The sequence below is a fragment of the Jaculus jaculus genome, chromosome 4 (assembly GCF_020740685.1).
Source record: "Jaculus jaculus isolate mJacJac1 chromosome 4, mJacJac1.mat.Y.cur, whole genome shotgun sequence".
Classification (NCBI taxonomy): Eukaryota; Metazoa; Chordata; class Mammalia; order Rodentia; family Dipodidae; genus Jaculus; species Jaculus jaculus.
The window spans coordinates 87126828-87150400 of record NC_059105.1 but is presented as its reverse complement, the minus strand read 5'-3'; the positions used below and the strand labels follow the sequence as shown (position 1 = coordinate 87150400).

The following is a 23573-nucleotide window of genomic DNA, read 5'->3' as shown; positions in this document are numbered from 1 at the left end:
CATTATAGTATCTTAAGGCTGACCTATAAGAGTTCAAGGTTAAAGGTTAGTTTTGTAAATTTTCAAGTTGTTTACTAATATGTGTACTTTGTACTATAAGTGAGAGTGTTTTGCCTAGGCTTTTTGTAAAATTTTCTTTTACCTTGAATTCTTCAATGTTTGTAGTATGTTTAGATGTGACAGTTTCTTTTGCTAGTTATTTAAAATACAACTTTTGGGCTGGAGAGATGGCTTAGCGGTTAAGCGCTTGCCTGTGAAGCCTAAGGACCCCGGTTCGAGGCTGGGTTCCCCAGGTCCCACGTTAGCCAGATGCACAAGGGGGCGCACGCGTCTGGAGTTCGTTTGCAGAGGCTGGAAGCCCTGGCGTGCCCATTCTCTCTCTCTCCCTCTATCTGTCTTTCTCTCTGTCTCTGTCGCTCTCAAATAAATAAATAAAAAATTAAAAAAAAATCATTTAAAATACAACTTTCAATTGAACACTCTCTTACCAATTATTATAACTTCTGTTTCCTGTGTCTTGGATGTTGCATCTTAGCTAAAATTCAATTCTGTCTTCTTTATACTTCATTGGTGCCCTGTCATGCTCCTTTGTGGTAAGTTCCTCACTTTATCTTATAATTATCTTGTTCTTGATTCATCTTCCACTGTGGCCTCCTTTGCTTCACTGTATGTTGCAGACAGCTTCACATTGCTGGGATGAACATCCGAACCAACATGGTTTATGGGAGGAGGGGTTTATGTCAGCTTACAGATCAAGTTCCATTCGTGGTGGAAGAAGTTGCCTCTCATTCACCAATCCAAGCACAGACAGGCAACACCACCAGCAAGCAACACCAAAAGCAGCAAGTAGGAGCCCAGAATCCATACTGCTTTCCACACCAGTAGGCTGGAATTCATATCTGCCCTCAAACACACCTTTGGGATGAACCCCGGGATCCACCCTTGGTGACAACTTTTCTAGCTAGGCAGATGGAGACACAAGTTAAAAGCTTTAATAAAGCACCTGAGTCTCTGGGGCTATACATTCAAACTACTGCACCATGTCTATATTCTCTTATTCTGATGATCTTCTTTTCTTTTCAAGGACTACACTGTATTCTTATTACCTCCTGAACATGTTTTGTCTTCTATTATTGTGTCATAATGTCTTGGTCTTTTCTAAATGAATGTTATTTCTTTATCTTTTTGAGTATCTCCAATATATGATTTTAAAGCCTTCGTCAAATTATTCTATGAAAGTAATCTTGTGGGGAGCTCATGGTCCTGTGTTATAAAGTTGTATATGATTTTATTTTGTGTGCAAAGTTCTGCCTTCTCAGTTTTTCTATTCCCTGGGTCTCTTGCCTAGAATCAGATTTTTATTGTCATTTCAGGGCTCCTGTCCCTTGGAGACAGAATATTTCAGGTGGAGTCACAGAGTCAGCAGGTGGCTTGATTCATTTCTTAATCTTTCAATTCTGTCCATAACCTCTTGCCTTCCAAGTCCCATTGCTAACTCAAAATGACAGATACCAGTGTAGCTGGTAACAGTTTTCATTAGCTCTCATTCTGGAAAGTGTTTATATATGGAACCTCTAACTCCTGCATTTGGGACTCAAGCTATGCTCCCTTTGGCAGGGAGCACTTTCAACTGTCTTAAATGATAGAGCTGAACTAGCAGCCACTGCAGGCATTCAGGCACAGAATATATTAGGCCCAAGGCTTCAGTTTATTTAGTGCATTATATTTTTAGTCAACCTATAGGAGAGAAGCTCATGTAGGTTTTAATCTGATTACGTCTTTTTAAAACCTTTTTAATGTATGGTTTGTCTGTGTTCAGGATGATTATATGAACATAAACTTCCCATTTGGATCAGGTCATCTTAACTTCAGAAGCAATCATCAGACTATGGTTACCTTCAGCACTGAGTTTGATTATACGTGTATTTGCTTGAAAAGTCACATACATTGCATGGCAGTTATATAGCAAGATTTGACTGTTTACCCTGGTATACTGGGTGTGTATTGGTGTTCTCCCAGATTTCCTGTGTATGCTAAAGCCTTGATTTCTATTTTTTTTAGAAACATTGATATAGATCCTACAAATAAAGCTTAATTTGCTCTAAGAGTAGGGTTTGTGGGTCTATGTCAGGGGTCATGAACAGTGAGTTCTTCTTTGTTGGTAATACTATACTGCCTGCACCAAATAAGCCAAAAGAAAGGAATGTGATTGATTTAGTCAGTGTACATGCTTGGGTCACTGGAGTCAGTTTCATTTGAGGCTCTCAATAATTGTCTCTGTTCAACCTGTCAGAGCCATGCAACTCTGGCTTGAGTGGTGGGAAGACATCAAGTTTGGGTGCACTCCCACACCCAAATGGAAGTACTCCAAGCTCCTTTTGTCTTGTTGCTGACAGCCCTGTGGCTCTGCCCAGGCTGTGCCCCTTGTTGCACCTTCCCTTCCAAATGGTGCATGCTGTCCTTCAGGCTAGTCTTGTCTCTTGGAAGCCCAGTAATGTGCTCCTGGTTTACCCATTGCTATCGCTACACCTTTCTTTATATAGAGATTTGGACACTTCTTTTCTGAGGTATTACTACTGTCGGTTCTGTGATGCTTATTGATTTTGGGTTTTGAGGGGTCTCTTGTTTTCCTGGTTAAGCAAGCCTTTATGAAATCGACCCTGAAAACTCTTTGGCTGGAAGAGTGCTGTGGTAGAAGGGGTAGTAGAGGGTTAGGGTAGAGAACCCATCAAATAATGACATTGTTAAAACAATGACAAAGAGAACTTTCCATAGGTTTAGAAGTGTTTCTCCACATAGCACCTTTCTCTGTTGTATTTATGTGGCTGTCCTTGATTCTCAAAATAATCCTATGAGTCTGGATTTGGCAACATTAGGCTCTTCAGGCTACAGAGAAAGAGGGACTCAGTGAATTAGGGACACATTAAGTGGCAGGACTAGTGTCCTCTTCTTGTGGCAATATTTGCTGAGATACAAGCTGAATGAAGTGGAGCTCCCTTATGAAAAGGTGGTGTCCTACAGAGCCCAGGCTTAACTCAGAATGGCTCATTTTCTTATTTCCTGAGCCTCTACTTTGTACTTATTTGTAGATAGAGTCATCTCTGAAAATAGGTGGGTACATTTATCACCTTTATGTCGGTGTCTTAATGGTGCCTGGCCTTGATAAGAATCCAGAGTGAGACATAGTGTGTATTAACTTCATCTCTGCAATTGTCATTTTCATGTGGATGATACTATTTGTAGAAAGCCTGCCTAGAAAAAAAAAAAAAAAAACTTGTGTGAAGAACCTGTGGAAAATAACTTTGAGCATGTAAATGTTTAAGTATTATCTAGTATAAACCCGGCGTGGTGGTTCACATGTTTAATTCCAGCACTTGGGAGGCAAAGGTAAGAGGTTCACTATGAGTTTGAGGCCAGCCTCAGACTACATAGATACATCCAGGTTAGCATGTGCCAGAGTGAGACTCTACCTTGAAAAAACAAAAGCAACAACAATAACAAAAAAACCCCCAAACCAAAAAACAAACAAACAAAAATAGAATTACCAAGTGAAGCAGACAGCTTCAGGTTTGCTGAGATAAACTTCTAGACCAGGCAGTTATGGAGGAAGGGATTTGTTGAAGCTTATAGATCCAGGGCAAGTTCCATAATGGTAGAAGAAGTTGGCCCTCTCTTGAAGGACTAGGCAAAGAGAGAAAAAGCCAAAAGCCACACAGCACAGCACACTTCAGGAACTCCAGCTAGGCACACATTACATATCTTTAGATTGAAATCTCAAATCCATCACCACACCTTAAGGTCTGCCCAATGATACCGCCTCCAGCCAGGTGGCTGAAGATGCAAACTACAAACTAATAAAACACTGAATATATTGGGGGCCATCTATTCAAACTACCACAGCTTGTATCTATCAATAAAAATCATTTGGTGAGATCTTAGTTTCTTTGATAATTACTTTTTCTTCTCTTAGAAAGAAAAGCTAATAAAAGAAGCCAGCAAGTTGTGAAAAGACACGAAAAGCTGAAGTGAATATTCCTCAGTGAGAGGGTCATCATGAAACGGTTAGGGTCATATTAACATAATTTCAATAGCATCCTGGAAAAGGCAATACTGTAGAGACAATAAAATGATTGATTGCTGGAGGGGCATCATGGAGGAAATGAATGAGATGCTCAGGGGAAGCACAGGTTCTTTTTGGGGCAATGAAACTCCTCTGTGTAAATGGTAATGGTGAATATGACACATGCTGGACAAAACCCAAGGATTGTACAACATAGAGTGAGACCTAACATGCACTATAGATTTGTGGCTCACATAAGATATAGTATGAGTTCCTTAATTGTTTCTATTAGTCCAAAACTGCTCTTCAAGGAAATGATACTAGACACTTTTTTTTAAAGTTTTATTGTAAATATGGAGACACTGAATGAACTATGGGATGCAAAAGGATTTGTATCATAGCAAGCTAAAAAGTGCATGTACACACACACGCACACACGCACACACCGGACTGCATATATATTTGTTAGGGTCATGAAAGTTCCAAGTTAGAAACCTTCTTTGTTCATCTGTTTCACCTTCTAAACAGTTTCCTTTTTGTTAGTCTGATAATATCTCTAGTCTGGGTCTTAGCTCAAGGGGAAACTGTAAAAGCAATGGAAAAATCAGTTTCTTTAAATATGACTTATGAGAATGACAGTAGAATAAAATACTGTGATTATTATTTTTTGTTTGAAGCCTGTAGGCATTTAAACACTCATATATCATAAATAACCACAGATAGCCATCCAGTTTTGTAGGGTGTGAGTCCCTTAAAAAGACTACAGTTGAAAAAAAAAATCCTTCTTTCTAGGACTTGTTTATTTGATTCTTTGGTCCTATACTTACATGAGAAGAGAGACCACTCTAAAATTTATGTGGCTGAAAGCACATGAACTAAATGGTTCATATCCAGCTTGATATAAAACTGTCTTATCTCTACTGAAGGCATTGTTGGCAGAAGAAAATAGTGATATAAAGTTTATGCCTTCTTACTTTCTCCTCACTGACATGGTAATCTCTATGAAGTTTAATCTGAACCAGCAGTTATGTTAAAAGTCTTGGCCAGCACTGCATGATGGTGAGCACCTGTCCATAATAGGAGTGATACTTTCTGGGAAGAGCTTCACACATGTCTCTAAAACTAATGGTCATGTTAAGGAGCTGTCAATGTGGTTGCATGTGTGGAAAGGGGTCTTCAGCATTATCAGAGAGAACTTAGCTTTGGCTATTCTTTCTTCATTGGAATTATTTTTTTGTAATTTTTGTTTTTATTTTTCGAGGTAGGATCTCACTCTGGCTCAGGCAGACCTGGAATTCACTATGTAGTCTCAGGGTGGTCTTGAACTCATAGCAATCCTCCTACCTCTGCCTCCCAAGTGCTGGGATTAAAGGCGTGTGCCACCATGCCTCTCTCTCATTTTGTAATATTTTTGAAGTACCTGATATTCTATTCAATTTTTAAATTTTTAGTATTTATTTATTTATTTATCTGAGAAATGGAGAGATTTGCCACTAGCTACTGCAAATGAACTCCAAACATATGAACCACCTTGTGCATCTGGCTTTCATGGAAACTGGGCAGTCAAACCTGGGTCCTTAGGCTTCACAGGCAAGTACCTTAACCATTCAATTCATCCATCCATTCAACCATCTCTCAGTTTTATTTTTGGATTGGACTATGAGCCAGAAATATGTCTCACAGTTCTTTAATTGTTAAAAAAAGAGGTTATTAAGGGGCTGGAGAGATGGCTTAGTGGTTAAGGCATTTGCCTGAAAAGCCAAAGGATCCCCATTCAATTCTTCAGGACCCATGTAAGCCAGATGCAAAAGGGGGCACATGCATCTGGAGTTCATTTGTAGTGACTGGAGGCCCTGACGCTCCCATTCTCTCTCTCTCTCTCTCTCTCTCTCTGCCTCTTTCTCCCTCTCAAATAAATAAAATATATTTTAAAAATGTTATTACGACTATATGTGGCTCAGACTACATATTTTTATCTGACCTTTCACAGAGATTTCTAGCCTCAGTATGAAAAGATAAAATATTAGTAAGTTCAGTATATTATGCCTTGTTTTGTTTTGTAACTGTGCTTGCTAGTTCATGTCTCTGCTTCTTCTACACAGACCAACTGGAAACATTTACTTAAACATCTTTGTCTATTCATTGATAGGCCTTCAGTGTATTCCTGTTGTTTCCATTATTCATGAAGTCTTTGAGTTGGCTCAATGGTTCACACATCTTCTTCTTAACTCACATGCCGAACCAAGTGCTAATTAAGGCTATGGTGATGGTAGGGAAAGGTCAGATATCGTGATCACCGATGATGGCTGTTGAGGGACATAGCTTTGAGAGGAACCATAGAACACTTACCTAGCTCTCAGCAATGTGGGACAGGCAGATTCACCATGTGAGAAGCATGCGATAATGTATGCTTTAGGTATTAGAACATCCCTGGCCACCCTCCCAGTTAATGAGCAAACTGCCAGTCACAGAGGTCATTCCTCCTTTGAAATTAAAACATAAAGTAATGGGCAAACAAGGATCAAACGCCACGCATGCTTGAATTGCTTTGCAGAAATATGCAGATAGAAGAGAAAAGTACTTGCTAAAATTCCAGTCTTGAAATTCTGAACTTTGCCTGTTTTTTACCAGTGCCTCTTCTTCTGTCTCTCCAGTTCATCTTTCATTAGTCTCTTTTAATTCAGGACAAAACATTAACTCTGCTTTGTGGGGCTGGATAAAGTGCTTGCCAAGCAAGCTTGCATTCAGATCCTTAGATGCCATGTAAAAGCTGGAGGTGCAGTGGTATCTGTTATTCCAGCACATCGAAGGCAACAAAAGAGGTAGAGACAGGAGAATTTCCCAGAAACTCATGGGCAAATACAGCCATGAACAACAATGAGAAAGAGCAAGCCTGCTTCAAACAAGGTGTAGGCAAAGGCTGACATCTGAAAGTTATCCTCTGCCTTCTATGGACATGCTGTAACAAACACACACACACACACACACACACACACACACACACACACACAAGAATGTGCACACATACATATACACACATATGTGCACCACACACACACACAATCACATAATGCTTTGTGAGGACTGGTATATGTACCTTCCCTCTTTGTTATTTAAGTTATTATTGACAACTCGACTCTTTTTTATTTATTTTAGATGAGCACACGTCATTTATAGAGCTAATTTAATTTTTCAGACATGCATGATATTTTGCAAATGGGGATAAATGAAAAATCCAAGCAAAGCAACACCACAGCAGAGAGAGTGACCGAGTAAGGCCTCTGAGTGGCTGCTGAGCTGCTGCACCACTCCTTGCTGCCCACACAGAGGACCAGCACTCATTTTATGCCTCCACAGGCATGTTGCCCAAGATCAGACATCCTCCAGTGCAGCTCAGTTCCTTTGCCATCTGGCAACAATTACGTTCAGAGTCACAAGAAAACAGTAACTAACACTTTCTAGGTGTAGGTTTCAACTTTCAACATCTAGGCCTAGGGAAGACCTTGAATGAGCATTTATTCCTGGTTTCCATCTCAGTCCTTCCAACCAGGGGAATCAGAGGTGAGAAGAGAGCCTGTAACAGACTTCGCATAACCAGCTGAACCGTGACTCTTGATATAATCAACCTAGTGATGCACTTATCTTGTGACACCTACTCATTCATTATGAAAAATGGTGTCCAGTGTTCATCCTGGTACTAGGCTACTATTCACAATAGCCAAGTTATGGAGCCAACAAACATTAGATAGCCATCAACAGATAAATAGATTTAAAATAAAGACAGAAACTGTAGTAAATATGCACAGTGTAGGAGGTGCTTTTGCCATTTGTTTTTGGCTTTGTTTTGATGGGGTTTCAAGTAGCCCAGGCTGGCCTTTGACTCATTATGTAGCCAAGGCTGACCTTGACTTCCTATACTTCTTCCTTTCACTTCTTTAGTGTGTGGGATTATCAGTGTGCAGCACCATGCTCAATTCACAATGGAGTTTTATTTAGGCGTACAAAGAAGAAAACCATGTCAAATGCAGGAAAAAATGGATTAAAAACTGGATATTATGTTAAGTAAGATAAGCTAGACTCCGACAAACAGCCAGAGAGTTGTTTCTCTTGTGTTCAGTCTAGACTTAGAAGTAGAATGGGAACTTACAAGAGGGAAATGGTAATAAAGGAGGCAGAGACAAGAGAAGGGAATAGGTAATATATTATCACATGCCGTTACATACATGCCATAAATGCATGTACATGCAACATATATAAGTCAGAGTGGAACCCATGATTTTGGCAATCAATATACATTAATAAAAAAAATTAGACTCCCATGTTAGCTTTCTGTCACTATAACAAATAACTATTTTATCATATAGTTTATAGAGATTTCATGTTTGGTTGGTCTTATTGCTTTGGGGCTTATGATAAGGCAGCACACCATGGTGGGATTGTGTGTGGATCAGGGAAGCACACGGGGGCCAGAGTCAAGTGTCCCCTTCCATTGCTCTTCTGCCCACTTTTATTTGAGTAGAGTCTGTTAATGTTCCCAGACCTTGCCATTTTTAACAAGCCATTGGGATTCCCTGGTCTCTTCTCACATCAGGGCTCAGGGTTACCGATGTGTGTGGCCACACCCAGCTATTTATGTGGGTCCTGGGGATCAAACTCATGCTGCCTCTTAGACCTAATGGTTAACTACAGGAAATGCTCATAATGACTAAACCTTCTGCCCAATCTTTAAAAGGGATTTTGAACAGATTTAAGAACAGAGCTTATACCAGAAGTAGATAGTTTAAGACCTCATTGAAACAGCTGTGCAGCCTCTTGAGGGACAAAAGTTATCAATTATCTCAGCCAGCAATAGACCCTGAAAGCTTTATTGCTGGACCATCAAGGCAAATGTATCAACAGGTACAATGGTAGCATGTTTTGATCATGAAGTGATGTATTTTGTCAAAGGCCTTTCCTGCATCTATCAAAATGATCACGCGCAAACGAACTCCAGATGCATGTGCCCCCTTATGCATCTGGCTAACATGGGTCCTGGGGAATCGAGCCTCGAACAGGGGTCCTTAGGCTTCACAGGCAAGCGCTTAACCATGAAGCCATCTCTCCAGCTTGGAAGCCCTGGCCCACCCATTCTCTCTCTCTTCCTCTCTCTCTCTCCCTCTCTCTTGCTCTCAAATAAATAAATAAAGATAAAAAAAAAAACAAAACAAAAATTCAAAATGATCATATGGTTTTTGTGTTTAACCTTGCTTATATGGTGTATTACATTGACAGATTTCCATATGTTGAGCCACCCTTGCATTCCTGGGATGAATCCCACTTTATCAAGGTGGATAATACTTTTGATGTTTTGTTGGATTCAGTTTGCAAGGATTTTGTTCAGGATCTTTGAATCTCTAAGTTAATCAGCGAAATAGTCCAGTAGTTTTCTTTTCTTGTCACAACTCTGCCTGGTTTTGGGATTAGGGTGATAGTAGTTTCACAGAAGGAGTTGGGGAGCTTTCCCTGTTCTCCAATTGTGTGGTACAGTTTAAGAAAGATTGGCATGAGTTCTTCCATGAAGGTTTGATAGAATTCAGCTGAGAAGCCATCTGGTCCTGGACTGATCTTTTCGGGGAGGTTTTTTATTACCTTTTCAATCTTGATGAGTGTGATAGGTTTGTTTAAGATATTAATCTGCTCAAAACATTGAAGAGAATTGGCGCAGTCAGTTCACATCTTAACATAATAAAGGCTATATACAAAGCTCCTAAAGCCCAAATAATACTTAATGGAGAAAGATTAGAAGAATTCCCATTGACATCAGGAACAAGACAGGGGTGTCCACTCTCACCTCAGCTCTTCAATGTCGTACTGGAAGTCCTAGCTCAAGCAATAAGACAGTAGAAAGAAATGAAAGGGATGCAATTTGGAAAGGAAGAAGTTAAGTTAGCTCCATTCACAGATGACATGATTCTATACATAAGAGACCCAAGAGGCTCCATGCCAAAAGTCTTGAAGGTGATTAATTCCTTCAGCAAAATAGCAGGATACAAAATCAGTGCACAAAAGTCAGTAGCCTTTCTATATGCAAATGACAGAGATACAGAGAAGAAATAAGTGACATTGTCTCATTTTCAATAGCAATGAAAAAATCCTAAAATACCTTGGAATAACATTAAATAAAGAAGTGAAAGATATATACAATAAAAACATAAAAACAGTCAAAAAGGAAATTGAGGATGACTTGAGAAAATGGAAAGACCTCCCATGCTCCTGGATAGGCAGAATTAACATTGTGAAAATGGCAAAGGTCCTAACAATATAGGCTGGAAAAAAGACATCATCTTCGACAAATGGTGCTGGACAAACTGGATAACCATGTGCCATAAATTGAAACTTGATCCACACATCTTGCCATGCACAATAGTCATGTTCACATGGACCAAAGACCTCAATATAAGACTGTAAATTCAGCTACTTGTGGAAGAAAATGGAGGAGGAACTTTCCATGATACAGGAATGGAAAAAGACTTCTAGTAGCACAGGATCTTGAACAATCACTCAACCAATGGGATCACATGAAGCTGAAGAGTTTCTTCACAGATAAACATACAATAAGCAAATCCAATAGATTACCCACAGAATGGGAGAATATATTTGCTGAATATACAACTTACAGAGGCCTAATCTCTAGAATCTACAAAGAACTTAAAGACCTAAACAATAAAGAGTCAAACAACTCACTCACAAAAAGGGGCAAAGAACTGGACAGGCAGGTCACAGAGGAAGAAATACAAATGGCAAACATACACTTAAGAAAAAGTTCATCACCCCTAATCATCAGGGAAATGCAAATTAAAACAACTATGAGATTCCACCTTACCCCAGTAAGGATAGTAAACATTAAACAATCAAATGAAAACTAATGCTGGTGAGATGTGGAGAAATAGAAACCCTCATCCAATGTTGGTAGGAATGTAGGATGGTACAACCACTTTGGAAAGCAATATGGAGACTCCTAAAAAATCTGGCTATAGACTTACCAACAGACACAGCTATTCCCTTCCTGGGCATGTACCCTAAAACCTTCAAGCATCAGTCCAGAGAGACTTGCTCAGCCATGTTTATAGTGGCTCAATTCACAACAGCTAAGAGCTGGAATCAACCCAAATGTCCATCAGTAGATTAATGGATAACCAAGATGTGGTATGTCTACAGGATGGAATTCTACACAGCAGAAAAAAATGACACAATGAAATTTGAAGAAAAATGTTTGAACCTGGAACAGATCATTCTCAGTGAACTTACCCAATCACAGAAAGATAATCATCACACAGTCTCCCTCATCTATAGAACTTAACCTGAATCTATCCAAGATGCCGACACACCCAGTAAGCATCTTAAAGGCCGGACAGTAGAGTGGGTAGGCAGGGTGGGGAGGGAAAGTGAGGGGGTGGGGGACACAAATCTGGATCCAAACAGCAATGGTACCATAAAATTCTACATCCTAAAAGGCAGATCAAATGGCTGAACCTTCACTAGGCCCTTAGAGGGAACACCTGAGTCACAAGGTACTGGAGAGGGTATGATATTTACTAACCTTAATCTTGTACAGTTTTTCTCTCTCTCCCTCTTCTCTCTATCTCTTTTAAATTACTTATCTTTTTCTTCCTTCTCTTTGTGGGCACTGACCTGTAACTCCTAGCACCAGCATGCAGCTCTCATCCACAATGAGCTTTAGATCAGAGAGACGTACAAGGTTTCCTAAAACTATAACAAATTTCTGTCAGAGTACTTGATTACTGACCAAATGTTAGTGGTAAGACCGTACTGCTGAAGACACCACATGCGGTTGATACGTAACATGGAGTGACATGGCTGGAAGCTGGAAGAGAGTCAGTCCCCAGTCAGTCAGTGTGTCTAGTGCCAGAAGGTGCTACATGAGCAACTGGGGGAAAATGACCAATATCTGTCCAAGCAACTCATGGTCTAACCTACTTAGCAGCAAATAACCTGGTGTGATGCCCACACAAGTGTGACAGTGGCACACAGCCATGGTGGGGAACCAACTGCTCTTGATTTGGCTAACTGGTCTGGTCAGTGGAATGGAACCCATAGCTGGAACTGGATAACAAGTCAGAGCCATATCCAAAAATGAGCACACTCTCTATCAAGCTACCACCAATCGTGGGCTACAAGAGGACCTACATCTGTTTAATTCTCTCTAAAAAAGTAAAGGGTTACCCCATTTATTTGATGCTAACTTTACTCTCTACATTGGAGAACTTGCTTCTCTTTTTCAGATAGATGCAGATCCTAAGGTGAGAACCACCCCATCACACCTCAAAAGGGTCCCAGCTGAAACTAAGAATAATTAGTGAAACAAGCAAGGGTGCTGTTTTCTTGGTAAACCTAGTACCAGCACAAGGGTGAAGGAGATCAACACAGAGAAGAATCAACTCCTACCAAATCAGATATCCAGAGACACAGAGGCTCCCAAGACCTCATCACTGAAGCAGACTTAAAATGAACCTAGGACTTCCGGTTAAGATGGTGGCATAGGTACCACATCAAAGCAGCCTAGAGGGGAAAAACACCAAAAAAACTCAGCAAAATACACACTTTTACTAAAAAGCGAGGTGTATAGGAAATTGAAATGGCAGCAGAGAAGTGGAAGAGATCCAGAGCATCCAGAACCTGCACAGGCTGGCAAAAGTGGCCCTGGAAGGTCCTCCGACCACAGTGGCAGCAGCGCACCAGAAAGCTGCCAGGCTCGGCTTGAGCTGCAGGAAAAGCCAGGTGAGGGGAGTTTCCACTCACACCGGAGCTCTCCGCAAACTCTAGAAACATGAAGGGAGAGTGGCAGTGAACAATGGAGAAGCAGATCACAAGTTAGAAAAACATGTGGAACAACAAGAGAACTAGAGCAGCATAGGCTCCCTCCAATGCCTGTGCCCAGCTCCAGCGAACAGAGCAGCAGTCCTGGGACCTGGCCATGCCAACTTGAGCCAACAGCGGGACCCAAGCAGGAGCAGAGTCTGGCAGCAACCACAGCAGAACTGGAACCAGCAACAGTGACCCCAGTGGCAGCAGATCCAGCAGCAGCTTCAGTGGCAGCAGCAGCAGCTTCAGAGGTAGCAGTGGTGGATCCAGCAGTGGCAGCTACAGCAGCAGCAGCAGCAGTGGCAGCAGTGGCGGATCCAGCAGTGGCAGCTACAGCAGTAGTGATGATGGATCCAGCAGCAGCAGCTTCAGCAGCAGCAGCAGCTTCAGCAGCAGCAGCAGCTTCAGCAGCAGCAGCAGCTTCAGTAGCAGCAGCTGTGGATCCAGCAGCAGCAGTAGTGGTTCCAGCAGCGGGGGTGCCGATCTGCAGAGCCACAGTTGCCAGGTTCGGTTTGCCCCACAGGAAAATCCAGTGCCCAGCTCCAGAAATCAGAACCATGGCCCAACGACCAAGCCAGCAACCTGACTGAGACCAAAATCATCCAAAAAAGGTAACTGGGCTTGCACCAGGGAAGGGTCTCACTTGGTCACAAGCTGACTTGGATCCCTCAACAGACCAGAAGTCTTAACCTCTTTTTTGACAGAGGATCTGGTTGTTATAATACCTACTCTTACATAAATACTTGGTGCTGTTTTTGATTGAATGTGTACAGTGTTTAGTTAAATTTTAGAATCTACTTATATTTTATTCCACTCAGCCTACTTGAACACTCACATAGCAGGAAACTCAATGCCTAGGAACACCTTTGTAGATACTTTGAGAGTCTTAAGAGCCACACCTAACACCTTAAGCTCCTACCCTGAAGATATATAACATCAGATCAATTGATACAGCTAAGAATACCAAGCTAGCTAGAAAATCCAAGCATTAACTTAACCCAAGATGCAAAAATATATACATTATAACACAAGAAACACTAAAAAGCAAGACAATATAAATCCACCTAAAAGTATTAATGCATCAGAAATTACCTCCAGTGAGAATGAGTTAGAGGAAATGCCTGAGAAATCTTTCAAAAAAAAATATGATTGTAAATATGTTCAAAGAAGTCAAAGAACAAATAAAAGGAGTCAAAGAGGAACTCAAAGGAATCAAAGAAGACGCAGGACCCCAATTTCATGAAATAAAGAAGACAATACAAAATGTAATAAGGAAATACAAATAATAAAGAAAATCTAGTCAGAATAACTAGCAATGAAGAACACAGTTAATGAAATAAAAAACTCTGTATAAAATCTTACCAGGAGAATGGATGAAGTAGAGGACAGAACGTCTAACCTAGAAGACCAGGTAGCAGATCTAATACAGTCCAACAAACAGAAAGACAAACTTATAGAAAAGTATGAGTGGGAATTTCAAGATATTTGGGACACTATGAAAAGATCAAATATAAGAATTCAGGGCATAGTAGAAGGAGAAGAATTCCACTTCAAAGGCATAGTAGGCATCTTCAACAAAATCATAGAAGAAAACTTCCCCCAAATTGGGAAAGAGGTGCCAATGCAGATACAGGAAAGCCTTTGAACCCCAGCCAGACAAAACCTGGAAAGAACCTCTCCTCGCCATATTATAATCAAACTACCAAACATACAAACCAAAGAAAAAATATTGAAAACAGTTAGAGAGAAAAATTAATATACCTACAAAGGCAAACCCATCAGGATTACAGCAGATTATACAACACAAACTTTAAAAGCCAGAAGGGCTTGGAGTGATGTATTCCAAGTTCTGAAAGATAACAACTGTCAACCAAGGTTACTTTATCCTGCAAAGCTATCCTTTCAAATAGATGGAGAAATAAGGACTTTCCATGACAAAAGCAGGTTAAAGGAGTATTTGAAGAGAAAACCAGATCTACAGAAAATACTTGATAGAATCCTCCATGCTGAAGAAAAGGAAAAGCACATATATAAGGAACCTGGAAAAAACAAGCAATACTCAAATACTAGTTAACACAAGGGAGCAAAGATAGAACCGGACCACACAAAAAAAGGCAAACATAAATACACACCTTTCAATAATATCTCTTAATATCAACGGCCTCAATGCTCCAACCAAAAGACATAGGTTTGCAGACTGGGTTAAAAAGCAGGATCCTACAATTTGTTGTCTCCAAGAAACTCACCTTTCTACAAAGGATAGACATTATCTTAGGGTGAAAGTTTGGAAAACTGTGTTTCAAGAAAATGGGCCTAGAAAACAAGCAGGGGTTGCTATCCTAATATCTGACAAGGTAGACTTCAGTCCAAAGTCAGTCAAGAAAGATAAGAAAAGTCACTTTATATTGACTAAATGCACCCTCCAACAGGAGGACAGTACAATCCTAAACATATATGCACCTAACATGGGGGCTCCCAAATTCAGCAAACAAACACTATTAGAACTAAGATCACAGGTAACACCAAACACTGTGGTGGTGAGTGACTTTAACACCCCACTCTCATCAATTGACAGGTCATCCCAGGAAAAAATAAACAGAGAGGCATCTGGACTAAATGAGGTCATAGAAGGAATGGACCTAACAGATATATACAGGACATTTCATCCAAATATTGCAGAATATACATTCTTTTCAGCAGCACATGGAACATTCTCTAAAATAGACCATCTATTAGGACGCAAAGCAAATCTTAACAAATTCAGGAAAACTGAAATAATTCCTTGCATTCTATCTGACCACAATGGAATTAAACTACAAATCAGTAACAAGAAAGGCTATAGAGCATACACAAAATCATGAAAACTAAATAATACACTACTAAATGATGAATGGGTCAATGAAGAAATCAAGAAGGAAATCAAAAAATTTATAGAGTCAAACAATAATGAGAACCTAACATACCAAAATCTCATGGGACACAATGAAGGCAGTTCTAAGAGATAAATTTATAGCTTTAAGTGCCTATATTAAGAAACTAGAAAGGTTGCAAGTAAATGATCTCATGCTTCACCTTAAAGCCCTGGAAAAAGAAGAACAAGGCAAACCAAAAATCAGTAGACAGGAAGAAACAATAAAGATTAGGGCAGAAATTAATGAAATAGAAACAAAAAAATCCAAAAAGTTAATGAAACAAAGAGTTGGTTCTTTGAAAGGATAAACAAGATTGATAAACCCTTAGCAATTCTGACCAAAAGAAAGAGAGAAGAGACACAAATTAATAAAATTAGAGATGAAAAAGGTAACATCACAAAAGATTTCAAAGAAATTCAAAAAATCATAGGGACATACTATAAAAGCATATACTCCACAAAGTATGAAAATATGAAAGAAATAGATGATTTCCTTGATTTATATGGCCTACCTAAATTAAATCAAGATGAGATTAATCACCTAAATAGACCTATAACAAGCATGGAGATCTGAACTGTTATCAATAATCTCCCAACTAAAAAAAGTCCAGGCCCAGATGAATTCACTGCTGAATTTTACCAGAACTTCAAGGGTGGTGGTATCACCATACCTGATTTTAACCTATACTACAGAGCCATAGTAACAGAAACAGTGTGGTACTGGCACAAAAACAGACATGTAGATCAGTGGAACAGAATAGAGGACCCAGGTGAAAGTCCAGGTAGCTATAGCCACCTGATATTTGTTAAAAATGCCAAAAATACTCATTGGAGGAAAGATAGCCTCTTTAGCAAATGGTTCTGGGAAAACTGGATATGTATCTGTAGAAGGATGATAATAGAAAATAAATGTAAAAAAAAAAAAATGAACCCAACATGTCTCAGGGAAATTTGTGGAAGGGTGGGTGGAAAGAATATCAGATTCACAGGTTGGGTCATGATACACAGACACATTTCCTCCTACCCATAACTGAGGGTTAACCCCATAATGCATGACCCCTGTACCTTAATAAGGAGTGGCCAGGGGAAGGAGGGGGGTCATTGAGGAGGCTAACAATGGTACCAACTTAACTGTATTCACTGAATACAAAACTAATTAATAAAAAAACTTATATGCATGGTTAGGGTTGTATATACACATATTCATATATATATATTTAAGTTATATTGTGAGTATAACTTACAACAAAGATTAAGAAAACTTAAAATTTCAAGTTTGATATATTAAGTATGGTAGTACATATTTCTACATTTAGCACTTATGAAGGGAAGGTGGAAATCATCCTAGGCTATATAGGAAATTCAAGGCCATCCTGGCTGCATGAGACCTTTTTTCTTTTTTTCCTTTTCTTCTTTTTTTGAGGAAAGCCCAACAGACTGGCCTGTTTTTGTGGGGTGGGGGTGAGAATTGGCACGGCAGGGACTCTAGCCACTGTCACCAAACTCCAGATGCATTCACCACCTTGTACCCATGTGCGACCTTGCACTTGCCTCACCTTTGGGCATCTGGCTTTAGTAGGATCTGAAGAGATGGACATGGGTCCTCAGGCTTTGCAGGCAAGTGCCTTAACTGCTATGCTACTTCCCCAGCCCTGTTTTTTTTTTTTTGCTTTAAGTTTAAAAATTAAGTAAAAATATATGAGCTTGTTTATTTACTTCTGCTATGAAGAATGTCCTTTTGTAAATGAAATTATATGAAGTGCGTTGTTTAGATTTACCCCTGAGAGAGGAATGCTAATAAGGTAAAAATCAATGTTAAAACATTCTGGTCTCAAGTAAGCATATTTCATTTGTTTTCTCTAGCATCCTTGTTTGAGATGTCTTTAGGAAAGAAATAAATTGTCTCTGCAGATACTTTTGTCTTTATCAATGCTAAAGTTTCTAAACTCTTTCAGCAGAAAAGATAAACTAGACTCCAGAGTAAAGGTTTGTTCTTTTTCTTTTTTTCCTTGTTTTTATGTGTGGTATGTGGCAGTGGTGTGTGTGTGTGCATGTGTGTGTACATGAGGGTGTGCTCCATGTGCAGGTGTAGAGGCCAGAGGAGCATATTGAGGGCCCTCATCTATTGTTCATCTGTGTGTTTGCTTGAGACAGGTCTCTCATTGAACCAGGAGCTGCCTGTCTTTGTCAGACAGGCTGACCAGTGAGCCACACGGATTCTCTGGTCTCCGTTCCTTGCAGGACTGGGGCTCCAGACATCACTGAGCTTCATCTTTACGCTAGTCCTAATGAAGTAGATCATAAGTAAGTCAAACATTTTGAAATATAATGTGCTTGAAGAAAATGAGGAGCCTTATTATAATTACTTTGTGTGTGTGTGTAGTGCATACATATGTGAATGCAGATGTGTGTCTCAACATTTGGCGTTCTCTTTGAGATGAGATTCATTCCTCGATGTGGAGCTACTGTCATTCAGTGAACCCTAGTGATTCCCTGCTCTCCGTTTCCTGGGGACTGGAGTTACTGGCGTGTGGCTACAGTAAGCTGTTAAAAATATGAGTCCAAAAAAGAAAAATATGGGTCTGGGGAGTTCTTGGAAGTCTCTAGTCTGAGAAGCCCTCATACTTGTGATAAATGCTCTTAACTGCTGAGTTACCTCCCCAGCTTAAGGATTTTCTTTAATAATGTTTTATATCAGTTTCCTAAATGTTTATATTTCTTCTTTTGAACAATAAACTTCAAGATGCTCAAGAAAATTTATTATACCTCCCTCCAAACTGATTTTTCATGCATACAGCACATTTTTCTGAGTAAAACTAGATTTCAATGTATTTTTACCTCTAGGCCATGAACTTTATAAAAGAAATAGAAGTAAAAATAACATCAGTTCTTCTCAGTTTGTATACAAACAAGCTAGGAGTTAATGTTATAATAGAGGAAAGGAATAAAAATTTGAAAAATGTCAGTGACTTGTAAAGCTGTTTTTTCTTCATATTGTTATGCAAAATGGTAAACACATGCAAATGTTAGAACAAAATCTTTTCTGGTTTGTTATCAAGCTTCACAGACAGCAATTATGGCTAATTTTGTTTCATCTATATCCCTCCTACCTCAAAATTTCACACATATCAGTTTATGTGAATATTTTAGTATGTGTATGTAAAAAATATTTCTTTTAAAAACAAAATGAGTACAATTTATTTTAAGATTTGCTTAAATCAAGAACAGAAAAATAATGTAACAATTGAATTTATTTCTTAAATATTTTCATCTTTGGGCTACTTCTTCATGTCCTTTGTTCTCCTTGTAGTTTATTTCCCTAAAGAAACTGGGTCATATGACTTTGATAGCTCCCTATTGTGTGGGCTTTACTGATTTCATCCCTAAAGTCATTTACCATCTTTACTTGTTCCCAGGATTTCTGCAAATTGATGGTTATATCTAGAGGCTTGGTTAGATTCAGGTTCAATATTTTGTCAACAATGTTTGTGGTATTTAGTACTTCTGGGAATTTGTTTTTCTCTTTAGTAATGTTAGCAACCAGTAGTAATTACTGCCTAAATTCATTAACTCATTACAATTGCAAAATATTCATACTTTATCATTCCTCCTTAATGTATTTGCTGGGACATTTCTAAAATGAGAAATAGCAGTACTATTATGCCACAGAGATAAACATTACATTCTTTTGATCATTTGGCCTATTTTTCAAAACAATAAATCAGTTCTGAAAGATGACTAACAAAGTACTTTCTTTGAGAATTATAACTTATGAGTGGGATGGATTAGGTTTTTTTTCTTTAGCATGCTGTGCAAAAATGGAAAGCATGCAAATGTAGACACAGTAATAAAATCCTTTATAAACCAGCATGGAGCTCATGTGTTAATTTATCACAGTGTTACTAATGCTCAGGTCTTTCTACTTTGGCCAAGGGAACTGCCTCATTTAGTGACTTTGATAACTTCCTTGCTGTCTAATATGGCCAGATTTTTCAGACTACTGTTAACAGTTTTCTAAGACCCAAATCAATCACTGCTCCAAGAATCCTGGTTTCTTTATGTGGAAGATAGTAATAAACAGACCATGATCTCATGTAAGTGTATGAATCACTACACAGTCAGCCATTTTGTGTAGCCTGGTCACACTGTCCAGTTAGGAAAATTGTTACTTTTATTTTTATTTACTTATTGTTATTTTATTTTATGAGGAAGAAAGAGAGAATTGGTGTGCTAAGGCCTCTCATTGTTGCAATTGAACTCCAGATGTGTGCACCATATTGTGTACATGTGTGACCTTGTGCACATGTGTTACCTTGTGAGTCTGGCCTTACATGGGTTCTAGGGAGTTGAACCTGGGTCCTTAGGCTTTTCAGGCAAGCACCTTAACTGCTAATCCTTCTCTCCTGCCAAGAAAACTTGTTATTCTTAAGTGATAAAATGCATCCTGACTGTGTACTAATACTTCCAGTTCAAACACAGGAGTTTTCATGTTTCCTCACTGAACTTACATCTGCTTTTTCCTTATGTCAGAACCTCATTTAGTAAAACACTAGCATACTAATTTTTCCTAAAATTCAGTCATCTAAGGATAATATAAACACTATCACTATCAATTGGGTTACTGGACAACATTTAAAAAAAATAGCTCTTTGTGCTTGAAGAAAACCTCAAATAAATCTGCACCTAAATAATTTCTTTCTGTATAATTACATTATAAATTCAAAAACTAGGTTAATTTTTCAGCTTTAGTACTTGTCTTTTACTATATATACATATGCTCATAAGACTAAACCAATATTATAATATTTATAGGACTCCAAAGTCAACTGTATGAAAATGGGATGCATTCAGAAAAATCACGCTTCTATCCTTGTGGCTTCTGCATTAGTTATTTTTCTTGTTTTTATGGAAAATACTTAACAATTTAACTTAGGGAGCAAAGGGTTTATTTTGGTTTACATTTCCAGGGAATGTAGTTCATCCTGGCAGGGAAGGCATGGCAGCAGGAGCATGAAACTGCTGGTCACCTCCTTTCCACAGTCAGGAAGCAGAGAGGAAAGGCTGCTACTTAGCAGCTCGCTTTCTTCTTTTTATGTAATGCCTAGCCCATGGAAGGGTACTGCCCATATCAAAGATGATTCTTCCTACTTCAGTCAACCTAACTTAGAAAATCCCTTATAGTCATGCCCAGAGATTTGCTTCTATGGGAATTCTAAATCCTGTCAAGTTGACTACTGTGATGAACTATCTCAGCTTACATTGTGTGTCCTTTGTTTCTTATAAGTAGCCATAAAATATTTTAGGTTTTATACTTGCATTTTAAGTCAATATACTTATGTAATTTATGTATTACATGCAATACATATTGATGTTACCATTTTACTTAGAAAACTAACAGAATAATTCACAGACTTTTCTGTACCTTACCAGATTCTTTTTCCCCCAGAACACTTTAAACTGGTAACCACTGAAAATCAAAAAGTGGTATTCCTTTCACATCTGCTAATGGTTCCGTTTTTTCAACATTCTGTAATATATTCAATCTTCCATTACCGTACCTTTCTCACTATTACATATGGTACTTCATCAGATAGCCTTTTATAAAGTATTCATGTATTTTTGGCAAAGCAATTTTGGGATAGATTCTAGATATATGTGAATTTGTATATTTTGTTTTTTTTTTTTTTTTTTTTTGAAATAGGGTCTCATGTAGCTCAGGTTAGCCTTAAACTATATATTTGAGGATGGCCTTGAACTCCTGATCCTCCTGCTTCTACCTGCTGGGATTATAGGTCTGTTTCACAGCAGTATTTTTGGCAAATGATGCCATATTTATCTCCAGAGGATTTGTTTTATTTTATATTCTTACCAGTAGTGGAGGATATTGCATTCTTCTCCATAAATTTGTTATAGTAAGTGGTGCTAGCTTTTGGATTTTTGCTCAAATTCTATCAGGTAGCTTTATAATGCATTCTCATTAGTGGAGAGCCTGGGAATCTTTTCAGTGATTTGTGGCCATATGAACTGATCTTTTTTTATATATTTAAAAACTTTCTCTTCCTTTAGATGAGTACACCTTTGTGATAGAAGTTGCAAATGTGTTTTGTTGCACTATCTGTCTTACTGAACTAAAGCTGTGGACTATTTAGTGCCATGATAAGTAATTTTATGAAATATATCAATATTGTAATTATATACTTAATTTTGTATTGTAGTGGGACCTGGAGAGTCAAACATGGGTCCTTAGGCTTCACAGGCAAGCATGTTAACCACTAAGCCATCCCTCCAGCCCTATAATGTGTTTTAAAATGTACTATTCTAGGCCTCTTTCATTGTTCTGTTAATATAAGTTTGTTTTGATTAATTTTATTTCTTACACATGTGCACATGCACGTATGCACGCACACACACGCACACACACACACACACACACACACACACACACAACTACTAGCTCCAGGAGAGAAAAATGGAACTTTATTGGAATTGTGTTATGTTTATTAGTCTGTAAAATAAATCTGAGGCACAATACTACTTTAAGAAATTTACCTAAATGAATAGGAATGTGTGAACCAGGAAGTGCAAACTGAAAGAAGTGTATGCTCCAAAGACAGCACCAGCAGCCAGTGTCTAGGGTGAGCACAAAGCATTGGCACAGTTAGGAAATTGCCAGCTTTGGCTGACTGTGTTGGAAAGCCCCTCATCATTTAGTCATGTAACTGTGTGTTCGTTGTCTGCTATGATTGGATGGCTGTGATCTTGTTTCTGTTTAACAAGTAAGCACTTACTAGAAGTGACCCAAGCCAAGTTTGCTTATGTTGTAATTTCAGCAAGGTTAAGGCCATTTTTAAAGCTTTGTTTTGTTTGGTTGGGTATTTTTCAGTCCACATCTGTATTTTAAAATTGCATTAATAAATCAAATTAGAACAGAACTTTCATTTAGGCATGATGGCACACAACTCTCATTCCAACCTATAAGGGGCTGAGGGAGGAAGATTAACTGAGTTCAAGGCCGTCTGGGCTATAGCATGAGTTCCAGTGTCCGCATCAGCTTGAGTAAGATCCAGCCTCAGAAAAGAAAAAAAAAGAAAAGAAAGAAAGAAAAAAGAAAAGGAAAGAACCTTCACCTTTTTGATACTGGGTCTTTCTGTGCAGGAAACTGTGCATATACATTATTTGTTCAACTCTAAGCTTGTGTCTTTTAGTTTCAGCAATGTTCTATGTAATTTTCCCCATAGTCTGGCATTTCTTGCTGCTTTTATGAATAGGTCTGATCTCTTTCCTTTTTCTTGCTACCTTCTTTCCTCCCTCCTGCTTTTTGAAAATATAGACATCTTGTGTTTTTTTTTTTTGTTACTACTGTTGTGTCTTCTAACATGTGAGCATATAAATAAATGAATGTTATTGATTTTATATGTTGATTTTTTGTTTTGTAAATTCTCATGTTTATAGTAATTTTCCATCTATTTTGACAGGTGTATTAGTACAACATTGCAAATAGAGAGTTGCTGTTTCTTTTACGATGTCATGCCCCTAATTACTTCCTTTTGTCTCCTTCTATTAATTTATACCTCTAACATAGTATCCAGTAATCACAAAGAAAGGGAGAATTTTTTTTCTAACCCTCATCTTTTTCCTTTAAATGAGATAATGTCATATGTTTAAAACAGTATCCATCAACTCATATTGTTGAGTAATACTAGTATAATATGTATTAAACTTTTTCACTTCTATGAAGAA

At 38.6% G+C, this 23573-nt stretch overlaps 1 pseudogene; it reads left to right on the top strand.

The window, feature by feature from the left end:
* Positions 1–696: 696 nt before the first annotated feature.
* Positions 697–23573, top strand: part of LOC101612237 — a 92304-nt pseudogene continuing 69427 nt past the window's right edge.